Source organism: Epinephelus lanceolatus, chromosome 19 (genome assembly GCF_041903045.1).
Source record: "Epinephelus lanceolatus isolate andai-2023 chromosome 19, ASM4190304v1, whole genome shotgun sequence".
Lineage (NCBI taxonomy): Eukaryota > Metazoa > Chordata > Actinopteri > Perciformes > Serranidae > Epinephelus > Epinephelus lanceolatus.
The window spans coordinates 17,639,273-17,662,867 of NC_135752.1; the positions used below are offsets into that span (position 1 = coordinate 17,639,273).

At 40.4% G+C, this 23,595-nt stretch overlaps 1 protein-coding gene across 1 annotated transcript in view; it reads left to right on the plus strand.

The window, feature by feature from the left end:
* The window catches only part of astn2 (astrotactin 2), a 443,146-nt gene that overhangs the window by 262,605 nt on the left and 156,946 nt on the right, over nt 1-23,595 (plus strand). The gene's annotated exons all lie outside the window — the stretch shown is intronic.

Consider the following 23,595-nt stretch of genomic DNA (forward strand, 5'->3'; position numbering starts at 1 on the left):
GAATGTTTGTTTACCATTTAATTATTAGTTGGTCTTGAGAAATAATGTATGTAATAAAGTGTGCAGTAAATGCATAGCTACTGGGAGCAAAAGGCTGTGTGTGTGTGTGTGTGTATGTGTGTGTGTGTGTGTGTGTGTCAGAGATGTGCTTGCCAGTGATAGACTTACTGATAAAAGGCCTAGTACTTACACTTTTCATCCATCAGTCTGCTGTCAGCTGAACTTGCGCTGAGCTGTAGCTAACTAGCTAGCAGAGCTCAGAGGGTGTTGACAACCTATTCCAGTGGCAGCAGACTAGAGCCACACTCGTAATGCTGAATTCAAGCCTTTAGTCTGGCTAGACACACAGGAGCTACAGATATACTGTCTGGGCATGCTAGCACTGAAGCGTATCACCCTCCATGTTTTGTAGCTGTAACTGTGCACCTAAAAGTTTCCATAGGTTTAGGGCACAGTATTTATTAAGGTGGGCCTGTGTTTTATAATGTGTGCAAGAACCAAAGTGATCTGTAGATCAACCATAACAGTTTGATGACTCCATGCTAGTGAAAGCCGTGGTCAGAGGCATTATGTTTTTGGGTTGTCCAACCGTTCCATTCTGGTGAACACATCTTGAGAAAATATCTTCACATTTGGCACAAACATCCACTTGCACTCAAAGATGAACTGATTAGATTTTGGTGGTCATAGGTCTCAAGTCAAGGTCACCGTGACCTCTTCTGTCTTCTTCTTGTGAACATGGGATCTCAAGAATACCTTAAGGGGGGGTGTCAGTGGCTTAGTGGATAGAGCAGGCGCCCCATGTACAAAGGCTTCGTCCTTGCTGCAGCAACCCGGGCTCGATTCCAGCCTGCCACCCCCCACCCCACGCCAAAAACATCCAAAAATAATCTTGGGGGGAAAAAAAAGAATACCTTGAGGGAATTTCTTTAACTTTGGCACAAACATCCACTTTGAGTCAAGGTTGAACTGAGTAGACTTTGGTGGTCAGAGATCAAGGTCACTGTGACCTTGCATCCATCCCATTCTTGAAATTGCAATATCTCAAAAACACCTCAAGGGATTTTTTTTTCAAATTTGGCACAAGCATCCACTTGGACCTAAGGATGAATTCAATAGATTATGGTTGTCAAAGGTCACTGTGACCTCTTGTGCCTCAGTCGAGTGAACAAGATACTTCAAGAACACCATGTAGAAATTTCTTAAAATTTGGCACAAACGTCCACTTGGACTCAACTGAGGAACTAATAAGAACTTGATGGTCTGGGGTCAAGGTCACTGAGTCTTTGCTTCTGTTTCCCTCATGTGAATACAATATTTCAAGAAGGCCTTGAGGGTATTTCCTCAAATTTGCCACTTGGAAGAATGAACTGATTACAGTTTGAGGGTCGAAGGTCAAAGGTCAAGGTCATTTAGACCTTACAAAAGATGTTTTTGGCCATAACTCAAGAATTCATATGCCAATTATGACAAAATGTCATACAGAAATCTAATAGAATAAAATGAAGTGATGACACCTTATCCAAAGGTCAAAGGTCAGCTTTACTGTGACATCATAATGTTTTGCAATAGCACTTTTCTGGCCAGTATGCCTTGTAATAACTCAAGAACAGAAGAGGAGACATTTGGTCTGATACTAATTTGGTGATCTTAAAACTGCTGGCTCAGGGAAGATGTGTGAAGCATCAATGTTTTCACAGACATGATTGTAAACCGTAAGTGCAACTTGACTGGTTCAATGAGGCTTACAATTGCAAGATGATAATCCTAGTTTACTCTTATTTTGAGATCTCATTGAAACATCATTCAGAGTATCTGCCATCTGTAAGTTGTATAAAAAGCAGGCTACTGGTTGTGTTTACTGTTGCTTAGTTACATGTGATAGTTTCAAGGAATAAGGCAAGCTGCATCATTATTTCTCTATTTAATGCTGAATTGATTTGTAAGACTATAAGGCACTTGCACAATGCCACTATGCGGCAAAAACAAACTGACAGTGTGCCACTTACATAAATTAAAGCAGCATCATGTATCCATCAATATAGCAAAGTGTGAGATTTTCTTAGTTTAGCTTCATTTATAAATATACATTCACAGTCCCTCAGCCAAGAACAATATGCTGCACCAGCAGCTCCTGTTTCAAGAATTACTGCTACCGTCAAAAAGCACAATCTATACAAAGGCACATTAGTAGGACATACATGTGATGGGGAACTATAGGAGCAATGTAAGCTACCAAGGCGAGACGGTAGGGCTTGGTTTTGAACAACAAAATAATTTCTCCATAATCCAAAATGTCTGCCATCTCTTTTTCAAATGAAGAGACAGATCAAGTGTTCGGTCAGCCTTTGAACATAGTTGCCCTGTTGCTTCTTTTGACCTGGTTAACAGTGGAAAACAAGAGCTTGACTGCTTAGTTCAGAAGAGTAATGAGTGCTCGAAGTAAACAGTCCATGTTTGGAAGAAAGACTTGGGACAAAAGTCGAGAACCTTAATTTGTGAGGATGACCAGCACCATCAACGTCTTAGCACCCGTCAACCTAGCAAGGAGTTTAAATGAGTAGTCACAACGCACAATCTGGCTCGCACCCAATGGCGATGAAGACGGTGCAACATAGCAGAGATGGGGAATCTTATTATACATCCATGAGAGGTCTCTGCCCATTATAGTCTATTTTTTCTCCAATAGATTTCAATAATGTAAGAAATAAGATTTTTTTTTTCTTTTAATTTGCCGCTAAATCATACGTGTTTTTGTGATCATGCTAGATGTGCTTGAGATTAAGATGGCACAGGGACATCAAGGCACATTCGTGGCTACGCAGTTGGGATACAGAGACCCTGAACAATAGCCAAGGACCTCAAACAAATAAAACTGAAATAACCGCACCAACATAAATTGATTAAGTTGTTCATATAATGACCAGTGCTGGGTGCTGCGCAGTAGTTCTTGCAGAATTTTGCATCTAACACCCTGATGAAGTATTGAATATATTCTAAAATTCATTCATTTACATAATCACCTCTTTTTAATGTTTCTTTCCCAAGATAATGCCGCTCATTAAATTTGCATGCCATCTGCTATATCCTAATATGGCTTTTGTGATATTTGCAAGCAATCTATAATATTTTATGTGCTGTTTACAGCCATAATTAGTATGCTTTGGTGTTACTGTAGGCACTTTAGTGTAGGTATGGACACTATGGGGCCTATGGTTAGAAGTAGTTATGACTCAAGCTGTTGTAGTGCGTGCTGCTGTATTCTTTTTGTACACAGACGTTGGCAGTATGATACTTTCTGCTTTAGTGTGGTTAAGGTGAGTTTACAGTGACTTTTTACCCATTTGGGATACTGGGAAAACACAGAAATTGCCTTTTGAAAGAGATTAACAACATGAGGTGCATCGGTTCATTGTGATGACGACAATGGGCAGTCATTCACAATATAATATGGATCAATAGAAAGTGGTCCTGTGGCAGCAGCAGCAAACTAAAAGCAGTGATAGTGTTTGTAATATGCTTTTCTGGATACTATTATGTGTAGAAAATGTATAACAAATTCATATTTGATAGACCTGTCTTCATGCGTCCCTGTTTAATTCATAAACCCTAGTTTTATTTTACATGTAAGACTGTAAACATCTGTGCAAAAGGAGCTTTTCTTCTGGCCTATTTACAAGTGCAGGGTGACTGGAAGCTTCAGATGCCAGGCTTTTGACAGCACGGGGCGGGCTTGGGTTGTAAAGTAATTAAATTGATGAGCCATCTCAATTGCTGGAGGATGGTTTGCTGGGTCATTAAGAGCTTGGACAGGGCTATAAATTGACTGGTCTTTTCGTTGTTGTGTCGACTAAAGACAAACACAGATAAGGCAATTTTCTTGTTTTTCTGTCTTTTTCCCCCTCATCTTTTTAAGTGAAATAAGAAAAAAGCTTCCACTCTGGCTACCAAACCTTCTATTTGTAATATTCATGAAATCCTTTTTGGTTTGATCGCAAACGATGAATAGCATTCCTGGCCCCCGTTGTTGAGTAATGATAGAATTAATTGAATACACTAAATACCTTTGTAGCACTTGTAACATGTTCAGCATTTTCTATACAGATCAAGTTCTTCCGCACATGCCCTCTGCAACTCATCCCCCCACGATTTACCTCCTACTGTGTTACCATGACGACTACTCCATATTAATAAACCTGACTCACAGTCCCCATCATTCATGAGAACCAAGACAATTTCCACCTTTGACATATTTAGTAGCTCGTGGCTGTTTTTCACTAAGATATGTTTTCGTCGACATATACCGGCACTTGCCTCTTGCCCCAGACTTGTTGACGGTGTGTTCGTCAGTTTGTTACTGATAATATGATAACACGTTATAATAACCCCAGGTCTCTTGCACTTGTTTGGTGTTCTTCTGCCGTGCCACCCAAGCACCAGCAATATGGATAATTCATTAAAAATATGCATGAACAGCGATGGTGCACTGTCGGTCTTGCATAGTGCATGACACAATCAAATGCAGCTTCAGATGAATTTCATGCATCTCATGCTCTGTCTATTTTGTGATATCTTAAAGACAAGGCTTTAGTTTATTCTCCCACTAAGGAAATACGCACAAAAGTTGAATTTTATTTTATGTATAAATGTACAAATGTAGGAAAAGTTGAATAAAAGATATTCAGTATGTGCTACCATGCATTTTGTGCTAACATATTAAATTGTTATGTGTGTTATTTCCTCCACTCCATAGTATGTTGGCATTTATTAAACTAAAAATATTCCCCATGGGGGTTTGTTGTATCGCTGTAAATACAAATGTAGTCACATTAGCTTATTTACGTGCTTCTGCGTGGTGTGAAATAGCTGATATGTGTAAAATAACAACAGTGACATCCATAACAGTGGTCCCAATGCATGTTTTGTATGTATTTTCACAGTTGCAGCCTAATTTGCATCACATACAGGGGCTGGAGACTAAATTGAACAGACAGTTTCTCATACTAAACCTATGCCGATAAGATGAATCCTTATTAGACCCAGAGGCAGGAAGTAGTAGACATGGGAGAGAGTGTGTATAAAATATGAATGAGTATGTGCTAATAAGCCCCTGGACATATCGCAGCATATTTAATTAATACTTTTCACACACAGGTATGAGCATACACACGCACACAGACACCACACTGCTGTTTCTTTCTTTTTTTTTTTAAATTTTTTTTATTTTACCCCCACAGTGGAACCATGTCAAAAAGAAAGAAAAGAAAATGAGAAGTAGAGAGAAAACATATATACTCACTCACTTAAGATTATAGTCAGCTCAGAAGGATTTCAACTCACACTTTGAGAAAGTATAAATGTTGGATGAAATATTACTCTAAGATGATTCAGAGCAGTCTCGCGCCTCCGTGTGTGTGTGTGGCTGATTAATACGCAGACAAAGACTGACAAAGCCTTCTAGTCTTCAAAGATTAACTCAGAGGATCGCAGACACAGTGGTATTATTTCTTTTCTGACTCTTTTGGGTTGGTGTTATTTTAACCACCCCTGTCAGAGTGGGTGCTAACACAGAGCAGCGACATGCCACACGGAGGGCTTAAAATCCATTATCAGAGTCAGTCCCTCAAGGCTGTCTGCCGCTCTTAAGACAGTTGAAATGTATTCGCAATGAATTAAATTTTCGCCAGAGCCACTGCAGTGCTGAAGTTTTGGGGACATTGCTTATTCTAGGTTTTTTTTTTTTTTTTTTGCCTGTGTTCCCTTTGTTGCTGCTGCTGCTGAGCCGGAGAGGATGACAGGTGGTTTATTCTTGCGCTCGCTAACCTCAGCTTATAACAACAGCTGTTGTAAGTGCAGGTTAGCGATTTCAGACAGGTAATGTTTTTGTCCCGGCGCCTTCCTTTTTCATCACTTGGCTCATCGAACACCAGTCGGTCATATTTAACATTACAGTAGCAACGTGCTGGGTAAAAGCTGTATACTGTTTTGCTATGAGTATACAGCCTGCTGCTTCCATGATCACACTTTTTTTTTTTTGACACTGTGTGAAGTAGAAATGTTTCAGCGCAAATGGTTGTGACTAAATAAGGTGCTTAAAGAGGGAAGAGAGAATGAAATATATTTAGTTATATAGTTGATCTTTTATTTAAACTGAGATTATGGCATTAAAACACACACACACACAACTTGAAGCTAGATTATAATGTTGCAGCACCTTTACTTTGAAGGGATCATTTTTTGCTACTAATTAAAATTGTAAGGAACATTTTAAAACATGTGGGCCTGCTACATTAAAACAAAAGTTCTATGACTTGACATTATCATTACCTGCTTTGTCATGATCAGAAAGTACAGGTATTAAGGCAGCTCAAGTAAGCCTTATGGTTGGCTAGATACATTTAGATATTACAAAATACAATTCCTTTCTGCTGCAGAAGAATATACCGGACAACTCTCCAGACAGATTCAATTGACAGACATTATTGGAACATGATGTGTATCTCAACTCACCCAGCAGGAGGCCCCTTAAAGGCACAGTTCACTCATAAATTACTCATAAATCATAATAAATTTTTCTCTTCACTGTAGTGCTATTTATCAATCTAGATGGCACTCGGCCTGGTTACTCAAGATAATCCACAGAGCCTGAGCAGTTTAATGTAGAAGCTGTTTTCCACCAAACTGTATCCGCCATCTGTATCACAAACGCAGAAGGAAGTATGCATCTGCTAGTTCACCCAGCACCACTGAGCTAGGTCATGTTACAGCTCAGCCAAGGAGAGCTCCATTAATGTTTACATCTCGTGCTGTCATGAGCACAATCCTCTCATCCATGGGTGTTTCTCAAAGTCAAGGATCCTTGGAAGGATCCTCCAGAGGCAAGGCAAGAGTCCTTCCTACTGTAGCATTCATTGGACACACAATGGAACAGGATAAGGAGTGTCCCCAGGTGTACGTTATTAACCCTCAGCAGACTGAGGGGGTTTCAGGGTGCTGCGATCATTTTGGCATTTTAGGCTTTTAGAGAGAATATATTTCTGGATCATACTTAAGAGTAAGTGGAGTAATGAAGTAAAGACAACAGCTCGAAAAAAGTTCTGAATTATCATTTACAGTACACAGACCCACACACAGAATCACTGTCATCTCAAAGTGATCCATATTTTATGTGGGTGTCACCACACACTCCACTACAGTAATATGAACAGGTCTGATCTGAAATGGCTGACTGCACCGATTGTACATGACACTGCCATGTAGGGCTGTAGTCTGCTGGTCGACTAGTCGATTATTTGGTCGCTATGCTCTTGTCCGACCAAATTCTCATTAGTCGAATAATCGCCGTGTTACTTTCATAAGGAGAAAAGTGCTACATCAATAGCTTTCCAGGATTAATCCATTATTTCCTGTGGCGGGGGGACAGGCTAAGTTACCTGTGAAAATGGGGGTGTTTTCAAAACACCCCCGTTGTTGACATAAAGTTGAACTCGCCCACCCTCACGCTCAGCGTCGCGGTGACGCAGACCTCCTGTCAGTTTCTGTAAGCTGAAACATTTCCCTCAGTGGAAACAAAGCTTGTATTTACTTTAATTTCACAGATAAGAAACAATAAATTGTGAAGACAGCAAAGCCTCCACTAAAATAGCATTTTAAGTCGTGTGTGTGATTTTTCCTGGCTTCATATGAACAGAGGAAATCTCCGCTCGTCGCTAGGCTTATTTATACAATGCAAAATGCCACAGGCTGGCGCTAATAACGTTAGCATGTTGTATTTGCTTGGAAAACGTGTTTAGTATAAGAGAGTTGTTTTGTTGGTGAATGTTGTGAGCTGTAATGGAGCCAAATTATGTACCATTACCTTTGTTACATGTTGCTGTTGTCCCTGGTTTTATATGAGAAGAGGAAAAGATTGCTAGACGCTAGGCTAATTTATACAATGTAAAATGTCATAGACTTGTGCTACATGTTGTATTTGTGGGGAAATGTGTCCAGATAAAGACAAGTGTTTGTCTGTCAGTTCTGCGATTTATAGTGAAGCCAATTTGCGTGCTTGTGTTTGAAATTGTCTCTATTAAGCCATATTTAATGTGTGTTTTGAATCAACTAACGTTATATAAATAAAGTTTGATTTGAACTAAACTTTACAGCACTTAACACAGTCCTCCACTGCCAGCTAGTGTTTTGGATGTGTAACTGCAGAGTGACACAGACACACCACCGCAGAAGTAAAAATATTTTTTTTCCCCTACGACTAATCGATTAGTTGAAGATTATGTGCGACTTTAGTCGATCAAGATTTTCTTTGGTTGACTACAGCCCTACTGCCATGTAATCTTCTGAAATATGATCACTCCAAAACAAGTGAGTGATGCTTTGCCCTGCAAGATATTCCAATGTGTTTACTGTTGCTGTTCTCATCGCGATTCCCCTGCAAAATACACCAATTGAAGCTGACCATCTCTGCTGTACATTAATACTTTAAAAACGTTTATATTTTGTCTAAATCACGTTATTTTAAAAATCTCATTATTTGGCAGTGGAAACATTGGAAAGTGTAAATTAAGAAGTTTCTGTCTATTTATTTTCAAGCTTGTATAATAAAAACTCCTGGAGATATTGATCCAGTGAAATGAAATATTAATAATATTAATCTAAATCCTACCAAGCTCAGCTGGCATAGGTTTCATTGAAGAGGCCCCGCCTGCACTTCCAGCAAATCGTGTGCAAAGCATTGTGGGGATTTTATACCCGTGGAGGATCCACACATGCATCCTTGGAATTTCTCTGAAAGAAGGACTCAGTTCTTGGTGAAATTCAGAAGGATCCTTGACATTTTAACAGTCCTTTGGCATCCTTAAAATTTGGCTGTTTAAGGTTCTCCTTGACTTTGAGAAACACCCCATGAGTAGATGCACACTTCCTTCCGCGCAGCGATGTGGTTGGCAGGTGTAGTTCGGTGAAAAGAAAATAATGCCTACATGAAATTGCTTACAATAAAGTCTGTGGATTATCTTGAGTAACCAGTACATCATTTCTGGAAAGAAACATTGCAGTTGAGTTTCCAAATTTGTTGTTATGTTTTTATTAATCAATAAATGTATTATTCATTTTTTAGCACTACAACCCAAGTGCAATCTAGTTCCATAATATTAGAGAGACAGCAGACATCTCTACGGCCGATATCTCCAATACTCTGCAAGTCACACCAAAACAATCTAGAATGATAAATAGCACTACAGGTAAGAGGAAAAATATGTATTTTTGATTTAGGGAAGAACTGTCCTTTTAAAGTTTTCATTTTTGCAAATCTACCTTCAGTTGCACAGCAGGCAAAAAGCTTGACAATAACTCAGCATAGTTAGTACAGCACAGTAAATCTTCCTTCCATGAATCATTCTTGATCAATGAGATGCTTGAAACTGGAATTAAAGTTGTATTTAATGATGTTGCAGCAGTAGAGAAGAGTGTGGAACTTTATCGGACAGATGTGGGCTGTGTGAACAGAAACAATCTAGCATTTACCCAGTGGTGTGGAATGAGTGGTCAAATTCTCGTTGAACCTGTGGTCAATGTACTATGTCATCCACTGTGTTTGTGTGAGAAAGGGGTATTACTGATGCACTCTGTGAACTCTCCCGGGGCTGCTTGGTGAAGTTCAAAACTCTGTAAACATGGCTTTCCCTGGTAGCTTGCCATTTTTAAAGTTTAAGTTTGACAACCGCAGCGTACTGTGCTTTCTGTGCTTTTAGGAAATAGTAGGATGTTTGTCTTTATGGCACATTATTGTATCCAGCTACAGTATCTGTCTTCCTAATGGACATACTCAGAGGCTGAGCAGATGGTAGGATATTAGTGGCATATCTTTCATCAGTTGATGTCCCTTTTGGGACATCTCTGGTAAAGTTGTTTGGATGCCGGCTTGGCAGAGATGTATTTTTTAACTTCAACCATCATCCAAAAGTTTAATTTTGGCCCGTCAAACTCCAGCAGTTTGTAACAGTTTAGAGAAGACAGATACTGTTGTCTCCAATCTCATTTTAAGGCGCTTGTATAGTGTCCCAGTATGCAAGAGTTTATTAAAATGTGTGGCACACTCCAAAAGTCAGGAATTAAATGATGAGTTGTCAGTGTGGAGCCAGATTTCCGCTTGGTTGCGTCTGGCTTGCATAAAGAGTCAGCAGGGAGGAAAAATGGCAACTCCACCCAAACAAAAGTTTTGTACAAACCCTCATCCCCTAAGCCCTCTACCCACAATCCCCTGTATCTCACCACAGCCCTGTGTTCCTGACAAGTGAGCATCATGACTCCCCCCGTGCTCCGCTGCACAGCGCAGCACAGTTTACTTCATTACCATTGAAATTTGACGCTTTGTGGTTTAAAGCAAATTGTAAAAATTATTTCATCCTTTCACTCTGACACCGTTGGTTAAATGCCGGATCAAGTGTGTCATTTAGTGTGCCGCAGAGGTATGCTTAACACTGCTGCAGCCAGCAGTGGGAGTTAAGATCTGTTTACAATGGAATACAGTTCAGTTAAGCCCCTATCCCACTGGACGAAAAACCCCTCTAACACCCACTAACATCTGGGTTTTGTCTTTTGTGGGAAAGGTTACAATCGACGTTCGTTCCCAGGACGAATGACTCTGCTGTAGTCATGGGTATTTATCGGCTCCAGCTCCATATAGCAGGGATGAAAATATGACACCCATAATTTTCCAACCTGGTCTCACTCCTAACTCATCAAATGCCGCTGTTGGATCAGTGGCCCTCGGCGTCAGACGTTAGTGGCGGTATGAGACACACCAGGCAACTACTGTAGTTTAAAGCAAGAAAGTCTGCATGGGGTGAGTGGGATGGGAGGTCGATGGGTCAAACTGGCACTGGACTTTCACCTTGAAGCCTTCCTTTCTTGTCCCACGAGACTGTATGCATTTAACAAAAGACTGCCCTTTTATCTTGAACACAGAAATTTATTAGTTTGACACAATGCATATAACAGGCACACAATGACATGCTGCCCCTGAGTGTCCAAAACTGATGCTGGAGGGGTAACTAGTAGGGGTGTAAATCATTTGTTTCATCACGTTACAATATTATATCGATTTTTTGGACAACAATATGATATTAATGATATTACAAAGTCTGCCACAATATGATTTTGATGCAATTCAGGGGCCTGTCATAGATATGAGATGATATAATATGCCCATTTAACACAATCAGATACAGAAGAAGCTGCCACCCCCATCCCCCCTCCTTTTTTTGTGCCGTTGGCCATAAAAGATACAAACACATAAATAATGTAAATAACTGTAATCGCTTAAGTGCAGTAAAGTTTACTTTATACTGACTCCACTAACACACATTACACAACACATTGAATAAGTTAGCCTTCAGGGCTTTCTGCCAGAGAGCCCTTAATGGAAGAAATGTTTTCATTTTAACCCAAACCATCATGTTTTACCTGAAACTTCTAGTCTATCTGGCTTAAAGCCCTGAAGGTTAACTTCTTCAAACAGCCATAACACATAAACACATAAAATTCGGCTCAATAAGAACGGTCAGGGTTCATAGACATGTCAGTTGTTTTTTGCCCGTCGTCCATTATTAGCTCAAGCATGTTTACATTGCATGAATTAGCCTAGCGGCTAGCAGACTTTACTCCATTCATAGCATAACAAATTACATGTAATGTTAATATTTTTTTTACTCACGCTTGGTTTAGGTTACTGCATTGCCTGACAGAACAGCTCGGTTGAATTAGAGCCTTCATGTTCGTTTTTTAGCTGAGCATAGTTGAAATAGAGCAGCTAACGTTGCTGTGGTGAGAAGTTAGTGGAGTGAGATGTCTGGCCAGATACATATGTTGTGTTTTACATATGCCATGTTCTTTGTCTGTTGACCCCTTTTTTCTCCAAAATCGAATACATTTCCACACTGAGTAAATAACGTTATCCTTATTGTCTTTATCTTGGCTGCTTGTCATCATCTGCCTGCTGCTGTTTGATGGTGACACAGAAGTGTAGCCTAAAGATGACGATATATATTCACTTTGGATCGATGATACTGGATCGTTGATCATTGAATGGGTGGCACGGTGGTGTGGTGGTTAGCACTGTCGCTTCACAGCAAGAGGGTTTCTGGTTCGATCCCAGGAGGGAGCCCTTCTGTGCTGAGTTTGCATGTTCTCCCCATGTCAGCGCGGGTTTTCTCTGGGTACTCCGGCTTCCTCCCACAGTCCAGAGACATGTAGGTTGGAGATGAGAGGTTAAGTGGTGACTCTAAATTGTCCGTAGGTGTGAATGTGATTGTGAATGGTTGTCTGTCTCTGTGTGTCAGCCCTGTGATAGTCTGGCGACCTGTCCAGTGTGTACCCCGCCTCACGCCCAGTGTCAGCTGGGATAGGCTCCAGCCCCCCCGCGACCCTCAAGGGGATAAGCGGTTACGAAAATGGATGGATGGATGGATGGATGGATGGATGGATGGATGATCATTGAATCCTAGAATCAGAGCAATGGATTGTTATACCCCTAGTATCTAGCAAGTCTTATTTTGACGTATAGGGTCACTGACCAAGTGTCAGTATTTGACGAGTTGGGAGTGAAAATGTATTAAACTTTCACCCCTTTTCTGGCGCAATATGATACCTTGCAACTACAAATTACAGCTGTCTCCATGCATGCAGCGCTCAAACATTCTACCTCAGTCTACAGCAAGTAAAGTAATAAGTAACAGATATAAAAAAAAGAAGTAACCGTCACAGTATTTTGCTGGCCTACATGCTGCTTTCTACTGTTTATTAACCCTATGTCGTGGCACAGTTGTGGTGTTGACTGTGACACACCAGTAGAAAAAAAAAAAAGCCTTGGTCTACTGGCAATGGGAAAGGAGTCTGTCACCTACTTTTAGCAGGTTTTTCTGCATTTAAAAACCCTGCTTATACATGCTTATTTTGGTGGGAAAAGGTCATTACTATTAGTTATTCAGAGGGAACTAATGGCAAGTATTTACAGCATAACAGTAAAACTTAAACGCACAGTATTCTATGAATTAATATTATTGTATCTAATGCACACAGTCAACCCCGTCTCACTCTGAAGTTGTCGAAATCTGATGCCTGGGCAGTGACTTGCGGTGTCAGACACCAACAAAAAAGCCATCCTTTAATGTCGGCATATGCGGGGAATTGCTGCTATAAATTAACGGCGCCCAGTAGCATCAGGGGGAAATGCAGCGGGACAAGAACGAAAGTTAAGATGGTGAAAGTCTGAGTGGGGCAGGTGAGAGGGGTGGTGGATGGGTCCAATGAACTCTGACTTTCACCCGGGAGAGCAGTGTTTGTGTCCCGTAAGACTATAAAGCCAAACCCTGTTCTTTTTTCCTAAACCTAACTACATACTTTTATTGCCTAAACCCAATCATGTGTTAATTGTTACATAAAAAAAAGTCTATTTGCTGTGTTGTACTGACGTAGTGCTTTTATTTTGAAATAAACTATATGTAAACAGTAAATGTCCTGGGAAAATGGAAGTGTATTTTTAAAGAAGAAGATGCATGTAACAGGCGTAACTTAATACGGCGTCCCAGAACGTCAACAACCAATGCACCCAGAGTACCATGCACGGTGTATCTGCACATTTAAAGGTGGAAAGTCCATGACCAAACGTTGATATGTGACGAGGTTAGAGTGAGAATGTGTTGCCACAGTCACTGATTATCCAAGACAACCTGGGAAAAAATACAGTATGAGCTACATCAGGGGAGCTAGTTTAAGGGGACACTCACTCATGATGGATCCAATATTTTCTATATTATTTGACAGGATCAGTTTTTGAATTGGAATCAATTTCAGTCCGTTCAACCTGGCTCAGTTCCAAACCCGAGCAGACGTTAAATGGATTAAGTATTAAATCACGCAGGCTTTATTCCTAAGTAACAGGTTAGATACCCAGAGAAAGATTAGTATTTTAATTTCCTCTCCCGTCTAATAATCCAGAAGACGTAGGTGGTAGTTTCTGACATCAGACACAGATAAGATCTGTTTTTCTTTGTGGCAAGATTGAGATATCAAGAGGAGCAGAAAATAGTTATTGCTCGCCTGTTGCAGTAAATCGTTCTATATTGCCACTATTTTTGTAATAACCTTCAGTGAAATCTGCAAGGAGGTGCATTCCTGTTTCTGTCTCTGTCTATATCTCCCTCTGTCTGTCTCTATGTGCATCTCTGACTCAGCTGCTAATTTCCCAAAATCCATTTTCTGCATTTTCCATACTTTTAATCAATATGTTAACATTTGACAGCACGACTGAAACAAGTGTTTATAGTCTCGGTATTTGCTTTCCCAACATCAACAAACCTAACTCGTCATTAACAGACCATTTCTTTGTTGTCTTCATCACCAAAGGAAGCAAATAACAGCGGCTCTTAAAAATGCCTTTGGCGATCAAGCTGAGTCTAGTGGAGTCGCAGGACGACGGTATCCTTCGCTTTCATAGTCATCTGTTGTGTTGTCACCATTGAAGAAAGATGGAGGAGGAATAGGGACAACATGGCCTTTAAATACAATCAGTCCCCAAAGAGTTGAATGGACTCATCCTGATTAGCTGAGCACAAAAGTGCAGATTTTCACTGTGCAGACGTGTGAAGATGAGCGCTCAAGATTAACTCATACCGTTGGAGAGTGGAGCCTGTGTTAAATAGAGCAAGGCGGTAGGTTTTTGTGTATATCCATTCAGACATACTGTATGTTTGCATATGTAAACCACTCGCACGAAAAATAAGCACATCAAAATCAGAAAACACAAGCTAAATCTGTTTTAAATAGCAAAGTCTATTTTCTGCCTTTGGGCAACAGCATTCCCAACAGCTGAAAGATAACTGTGTGTTTTCTCACTGAAGATTAAGTATGAAGTATGAATTCACATGAATATAAGGAACAAACAGCTGGGTTGAGACTTGGTATTTCTCACTGGGGAACAGCATTGCATCCTCGCAAGTTTTTTCGCTCTTGCAGCAATAAAACTGTTGTGCCTAATTTAACCCATTTGAGGAGCGGTGGAGCTGCAGGGCATGCATCTCTGCCACCTCCAAACCAGATTAAGCTGTCAAATATGCTTTTAGAGTATTTGATTTTTCCTCCCTACCTGTCAGTGTGATTTAGAGCTGCGTTGTTTCGAGGACTTTTTTGGGTTGTTTTGTGAGAGACTCAGCACACATCCGTCTTCAATTGTTTCCTTATTATCCATATTTTTAGCTCTGAGAAGACTGGCTCCAGTCTTTACCGTTTTACAGCATTTTCTCTGGCTGTGTTCTGCTGTTAATTCCAAAGGTTGCGGAGGGAATATATATTTAAGTCCTTGATCGCTGACTGTTCACACTTCTCCCGCTATCTCTTCACTCTCTGAAATGCGTGATGGCCACTAAGTACGAACATCTGGCATCTTAATTTTGACAAGATCATTAAGAGACAGAGTACTCAATAGATTACGCTCAATTCCTGATTAAAGCTGAGGGCAGTAATGGGTAATTAGGATAATGAATAGCATTCATTCAGAATGTGTGGATTTTAATTTGTAGTGGTGATGTATGGGCAGTATGTAATGTGTAAGAAGATGTATGTGCAGTTAAAGTTCTTGCATACTTTTTTTCATTCTTCTCAGATGTCTATAAACCTGCTTACTTTGTATTTTTAACCCCATATACAGGAGTGAAATGTCAATGCTTCAGTACTTAATGGTGTCACAGAATTTCCATCTGTAATTGCCCAGAGAATACAAACACAGTCGACCCTTAGTGTTATACGCTGCTGTCATAAGCCTACGCTCAGGGATAAAGCTGACACACAGGTGTTAAAAGGAGAAAAGATAATATGTAAACATCCCATTCATAAAATTTAATCTGCTAGCTGAGGAGATTAATTATATTTAATTTTAACTGGAAATTTTTAAGCACAAACACACTTTCACACTGGTGCCTAATGCATGCTTTTGTCACAAGTTTGTTACAGGGGTGGACAGGTGGGGTCACTGAAAATCTTGGGGTGACACACCAAAACATAACCAAGTCATAATCAGGAATTCAATTATCTGTTGTAGTTTACAGGCTGGTTCACGAGCCAGCATCCTTTACTGTCAAAAGAGACATTTTTGGCCAGAAAAGGAAAAAACAAAATCTGTCTGGAGCTGCAAAACATATTTTGCCTCATATTAAAGTAACACAGCTTTTAAGTCGAATTCAGCCTATCAACTGTGGTGGCAAAACAACTATTTAATAAACAGTTAAAAGAAAAAGTCTTCACACGTCGGCTGTCTTTCTTGAGTTTTATTAAGCATTCGCGAATGGAGTCTCACACACAATACAAACCGCATTAACAGTCAGTGAGAGTGAGCCCCTGATGTCCTCTAGCCCCCTATCTTTATAGTTCTCAAAACACATGCACGTCCATAGTCAAAATATATGACGCTCAGGTGGTTTGACATCCCAAGACTCAACATCTCTGAGACTAACAAGGGCACTTGGTGTGGGAGCCTCTCTGGAAGCCTCACCTTTGACCTGTTTGCATTAGGCCTCTGCTGTATTTCTTACTGCTGTCACAACAGGGGTTAACTGAGCATATACACATTAACTGAGTATATACACATCATAAAATCATGGCAAGTCGCTACCCGTAATTTTCCATCACACAACATTACTAATAGGTCTAACTGAGCATTCATTAATGTGTTTCAGCATTATGTTGAGATTCTGCAGTGGGCCATTTTTGAGTATTTGGTACTTTGTTCACACCAAAAGCTGCCAGAGCTGCAAAATAGCCCCCCCCCCCCCCCCCCCCCCCCACGGAAGAAGACACTCTTGTAATTTGTGCTGCCGTGTGGTACCTGCGTGGATGTAGCCGCTGTCAAGTCTGGGTTCACAATATCCTCCGGGGCCGTGAACAGCACGGGCAATATCATCAGCTGGTGCGGGAGCTGCAGCTGGATGGGGAGAGGCTGCAGCGCTACTTCAGGCTGAACATAGATCAGTTTGACAGTTTGCTGCTTGTTTTGAAGTAGCAACGGATGTGTGGTAGGAAAGGTTTCCGAGGATGTTTTCTGGGTTCCACAAAAGCGATGGACATCTACATTCCGATTGGTTGCTGGTCATTTGCAGCTCAAACGCGTCATAGCTAACTTGCACAAAGTTAACCAGTGTTCAACTTTTGTTTGCAGCTCAATTCGCCGAACGCCGCCGCTCATCGTTTTTGCAGCTCAAAACGCCTCTAGTCGCCACATATCCATTGAAAATGAATTAGACCGGTCGCCTTTGCAGCTCTGGCAGCTTTGGTGTTAACGTACAGTAACTTTGCAGCGTTGAAGATCGAAGCAAACAAATTTGTCCACGCTCTCTTAGATTCTCTGTTTCCTCTGAGACCTCTTCCTTTTTGGATATAGAATACACAGTTAGCCCAGCTAGGGAGACTCAAGACTAGCCTACTGTAGCCACCCCTAGAGATGTTTTTAAAGGAAAAGGCGTCAGATCACAGATGTGTGGCGCACATTTTAGTTGATGAAATGTTAAAGCATTTTTTAAAATAGGTACAAAGGCTATGCATTTTTTCAGTCAAAGAATGTAAGAATTACTTTCGGCCAACAATTAAAATTAAAATGCCACAGGTTGTCTACCCCTGGGCTAGTTGAAAACTATGTCAATATGTGGAGTTAAAGAACTGCATACTGATTTACTTTTTTTACTTTGGTTTTTAGGGCTGACACCTTCTGGTAGATATGCTCTATCCAGCCAAATCCTCATTGGTCAGACAACCGCTGGTGGTACTTACATAAGGCTGTGTGTCCACCAAAGCTTGGGTGGATTGATTTCACAAAGTGTCACCACAATTTAAGGTTGGATTACAAAGCTTCTGAAGGGATAGGATCCCACTGGAGCCCTCAGTGGAATGACAGGATGGCTAACGTTACCTTCTGGGCCAAAACACTAAGGCAGCATTCGAGAGATATTTAATATTAGCAACGTTATGTCGTATAAAAGATCCCAATTGAGTTAACTTCTATAGTGTCCATTCTGTCAGATTTTTCTCATCAGTCTTGTTCAACACTTGGTGTTAAAATAGACTTGCACATAGAGCTTATAGGAAAAGCTCAGCTTCAGTGATACAATACTCAGTTTATTTTTTAGATAATGTTACAGTAGAAATCACATTTCTTTTTCACTTGATCGAGCAGACAGCTGCATGAGGCATTCCACCATCAAACACACAAAAGACAAATATACAGCTTTAAAGGAGTACACTGAAGGAGAACAATGATAGTAAGGAACAAAACATTTACTGGGAACAAGCCTTGTCAGTTAAGAGGAGACTCATGAGTACCCATACAACCTGTTTTCATTCAGAGAAATTGAAGTGAGGCTTCAAGGGGCCCTTTTCAAAATGACCATGCCCAGCACATTCTCACTCCGACCTCATCGCATATCGATGTTTGTTCATGTACTTTCCACATCCAGATATGATGTGGAAGGTACCCTGGGTGCGTTGCTTGTTGATGTCCTGGGACCTTGTGTCAAGTTCCGCCAGTTACATGCATTGTCCTCTTTTAAAATACACTTCCATTTTCACAGGAAATTTACCGTTTACATACAGTCTGTTTCAAAATGAACGCACTACATCAGTACAACACCGCAAATTGATTTTTTTTCCTTCAACAACAAACACACGGTTGGGTTTGAGAAAAAGGAACAGGGTTTGGCTTTATAATCTTACGAGACGTGAACACCGCTCTCCTGGGTGAAAGTCCGTGTTTGTTGGACCCATCTACCACCCCTCCCACTCACCCTACTTGGACTTTCGCTGCTTTAACTTTCATTTCACTGCCCAAGCACCGGATTTCGATGACTTCGGAGTGAAACTGGGCTGCCATGCCAGTTGCTCCCTCATCCAAATTTAGCCTAACTTTGGAGCATTATTTACCCTGCTTCCCGACAAGCTTTGCTGGCATGGTTGGCACCATTAGATGCCCTATACCACTACTTATTCTAAAAAGTTAGTCCACCACAGCTTCCTAAAGACCATAATGTCAGCCTCCAATTATTTTCACCAGAGGGGGCCCATCAATTGTATCAGGGAGCCATGGCCCCCCGGCTTCACTGTGTGGCATCACTGCTTTTAAACATAATATATTCAATAATAAGTCATAACTTAATGCACGTTTTTAATGTGTTTTCAGTTAGTTATCAGCTGCCAAGCTGGTAATTATAGAAACAACGTCTCAATCAATAAAGTTGTTTCAGTGCTGTCCAAAAGGCTGTAGCAGACCTCTCAACCTGTTCTCATAGTGCTGCCATAGCAGAATCACTACAGAGGACCTGACTTAAAGAATCTATCTGAAATTCAAATCCTCCCTACTCCCTAGCCCTCATGTCTTTGGAGAGTTGTCCGGCCAGATGGAGCTGGTGGCCAGCGCTAATGGCTAACCTTAAATCCCTTTCATTCAACCGTAGAGTGATGCATGACAATTCTAAATTACAGGCAGCTATTCCCACGGCTCCGCCTCAGTGTGATGAATGGGTCCAATCTCGTTCTGGTGAGGACGTTAGCCTTACATTCATGTCATACAGAAAACGGATCTGAGACTGGAGAGCTTTTCTATTGAATGTCGAGCATATGGCACTTTGTCTGGACCACACGTGTGAACAATGCACGTTTACTGCACATTTATTATTTTTTAAGCGTTTGGCAGCGGCTCTCCTAAGAGATCAAAACTGCTATCACTCAGTTTGTTTTGCAAAATTTCTGCAGCCCATAGAGAGCTGATGTAGTCGTATTTCATGATTCATTTGTAGCCTTTGTGTGAAAACTGCCTTCATTCAGCCTTATCAGATAGTGATCTTAATAAGATAACACAATCTTGCACATATGAAAAGGCTAATTATGAGAAAGAAATCTCATAATTGGAATAAAAGAACCCTTTGATTACAGTTAGTGATGTCACTATTCCATGTGGATTGCACATCATGCTGTTAATCATCAAATAGTTTTACACTGAACAGCCCAATGACCTGTCAGCCCTCCTTTGACTCAGCTGACAACTCTGTCAGGATATATCAAGTCCATAATTGCTTTGGCAATTGTTTGTGTATAAAGCAGAGAGGAAAACATCCTTGAGGTGAAAATTAAATGCAGAGAGGTCTGTAAATTAAAGCCTGACATGAGTGTGAGGGTCTTCCAAATGTCATAACACATAATCCCCATCTACCTGTTCTCTCCTCCTCTCAGCGTCTGCATTAAAATCTTATGCCTGATGTGTTTTGCCAAAGCCTTGATAAGTGGAGAGCAGCTGCAGCTCTGAGGGCCTTCAAGGCTTTGGAAGTTTCACATTTGGCAGTCTTGTGCTTTTCAATGTGATATTTTATTGCTGGTGATGAGACGTTGCAAAAAAGTTGAGAATCATATGAAAGCATGCTCTCCATATGCACCCACTAACTGGTTTTATCCAGTCCAGAGCTCTTCCTACAGTTGACCCGGCAGAGGAGCTTTGTCAAAGTATTTAAAAAGCTACAAAATTGTGTTTTGTTTTTTCACTTAACTCCTGTAGCTGTAAAGGTGTCGAGTGAAACAGCGATTGTTTATTAGAACTGACATTCAGGCTAACATCCCTATTTCTCTTGTCCTGGCCTCAGTAATAAGTTTCATGCTCCTCACATTGTTAAGCTCTGGCTCAGGCCTCTCTTTGTATCTCATTTTGTCTGGTCTAATTTCTGACTTGATTTCCCTCCTAATTTCCCTGTCCTGCATTACATAACCGTTATTAAAACCCACCAAATGAGGCCTTTAATTGCTTTCATGACCTGTGGTTTATTACAAAGGAAAATCTTGTTTACTGCTGATCTCAAGGACCATGCAGAAAGAGATGTATTGACATGCAAGATTATTTCGTTGGGTTCTATTGTCAGTAGAGCAGTCAGACACTGCCCAGTCTGTACAGTCAAAACAACGCTGAAGGGGCCAGATAAACTCTCCCAGAATTTATTTTCCAGCACAGTCTGGGTTAGACAGAATAACAACATCATCATTAGTATGAGTGAGTGTGCAGGATTTTAGGATTGTAGTGGCATCTAGCATGGACTCCTGGTTAGAATTCCTTCAGTATTCATCGTTAAGGAGGTTTTAACTGGGAGCTGAATTATCCACAGAGGTCTCGTCCTCTCCAAAACAAATAGACCAGGTGATTCCGCCTTGTAAATACATTGAATGAAGCTGTTTCGTGTTACAAATCAGTGTTTCTCCAACGCTGTTTGACGTGTAGGAGATAGGCAGCCTGCTGATGTGTGCTCACCTTTTTTCTGAGCAAGACGTTCAGGATGTTTTTACCAAGAACTGAATTACCCGCAGAGGTCTCCTCTTCAAAACAAACAGACCAGGTAATTAAATCCAGTGAAAACACAGAATAAAACTGTTTAATGTTACAAATCAGTGTTTCTCCAACACTGTTTGGCATGTAGGAGACAGGCTGTCTGCTAATGCGTGCTTACATTTTTTCTTTTATACCTTGAGATAAAAAAACCCGATTTAAATTGCAAACTTTGAATGGGTATATCTCATGCCCCATATGTCGTAGAGACATGAAACTTTGCACAGAGATGCCTTTGCCTTTGCCTCAAGAACCCATAACTTCATACATTTTCTGCCGTTTTGAATTTTTTGAAAAACACTTAAAATCAATCTCTTCCTAGGAAGTTTGACCGATCTGCATGAAACTCAGTGAACATAATCTAGGGACCAATATCTAAAGTTCCCTCTTGGCAAAAGTTGGAAAACTTACTAAAACTGAGCTTCTATAAGGCAATGAATATTGCAGAGGGCGTGGCTCATCACATAAAGGTGTATAATATCTCAAGGGTTTCACCGGTCACCACGCAACTTTGTAGGCATATGACCACACATAATCTGAGGGGACCCCTCCATTATTGACCTCATCAAACAAAATGGGGGCGCTAGAGAACTAATTTCTTATCTAGGCCTAACCGCCTTATCGATTTTTACTAAACTTGGTAGATATGTAGAACAGGACGCCTCAAGGTGACTGGAGAAATTTAACTCTAATTGGCAACTGGGTGGCGCTATAACAACAGAAAAATGCTTAAAAATGGCTAAAATGCGACCAATCGCTGTGGCTCCCCCTGTGGCCCAATGTTTTGGGGTTTTTTTCTCATTTTTGGTATGACTAAGTCATGGTATGGTATGCTGTACATAATCACGGAAACTGTCAGTGTGTCATTCTGTCAGTCAGTCATTCTGTCTGTCCCATGTTTTTCTACTCACTGACGTGGTCAATCTATGTGAAACTGCACATAGCAACTGAGGACTGGCATAGGTAGAAGGTGACAAAGCTACCAATGGGTATGGACTAGTTATTTTGAAATATAACATAAAGCCACAACAACATAACCCAACAAACACCTCTAGGAGGTTGCATTGATTTACATTGTGAAGCATTCGAGCTCTACTCAGTAAAAATGAGTATTGGGTGCAGGTAAATTCTGACGTTCTGATGATGTGTTAAAGGTTAGCTTGTAGCTTTCAGTGAGAAACGATAATAAATATAGCTGTTTGAAGGAGAAATTTGCTTCACATCAATGTAAAACAGACATTCGAGAGGGAATTATGATTATGATCATGATATATCATGTATAGTAAGCTTATTTTTTTATGATTTTTTTTAAACAAATGTACCCATTTACTCAAAATAATTGGCAACTATTTTGAGAATTATGTTATTTTTCATGTATCACATTTATTCTAGCTCCTCAAATATGGAGATTTGCTGCTTTTTCTTTTAATTATTCTAAATTGATTGAATTAATATACAGTTTCCTGCACTGAGTACTTTTACTTAAATACTCAACCTCCTGATTCCATTTACATACTTTACTTAAGTAACATTTTCACAGTTTGATAGAAATGCATTTACTTAATTAAAGGATCTGAATCTGGTCACATACTTTTTATTATTCATTTTATTAAACCTTTATCTAATCAGGTAAGTCTCTTTGAGATTACAAAATCTATTTTTCAAGGAAGCTCAAGCCAAGATAGCAGCAAGTGTTTCAACATACATGCAAACATTAACACACAAAACTAACACACAGTACCAGCTTGCAGTCCAGTGCTGCAAACAACATACGCTCAAACATTAAAACACATAAAAACAAACACATACAGTATCAATAAACAGAATGAATATGACACTGAACTGGCAACATACTACACCACCTCCCTGTAATTGCCCCTTTTACTTGATTAACCCAATCCAGTGAAAAGAGCTGGCACCTCTGATTATGAGTCTCTGTGTGCAGTGTGTCTTTCCTGTAACTGGTATATCTGAAGGCATTTGACCACTGAGAGAAGTAGAAACTTTTCTGCATCTCTTTTGACACTGACAAAACTTGTTTCGTGATTCACGTTTTTCTCAAACAGAAAATACTAAACACACATGTTAAACAGTCTGAACCCTGAGCAATGGTAGGCCTTAATTTACTTTTTATGTAGCAGAAACACAACAACACCTACAGACAACTTTTTTACTGTGTGTCATCATGCCTTGCA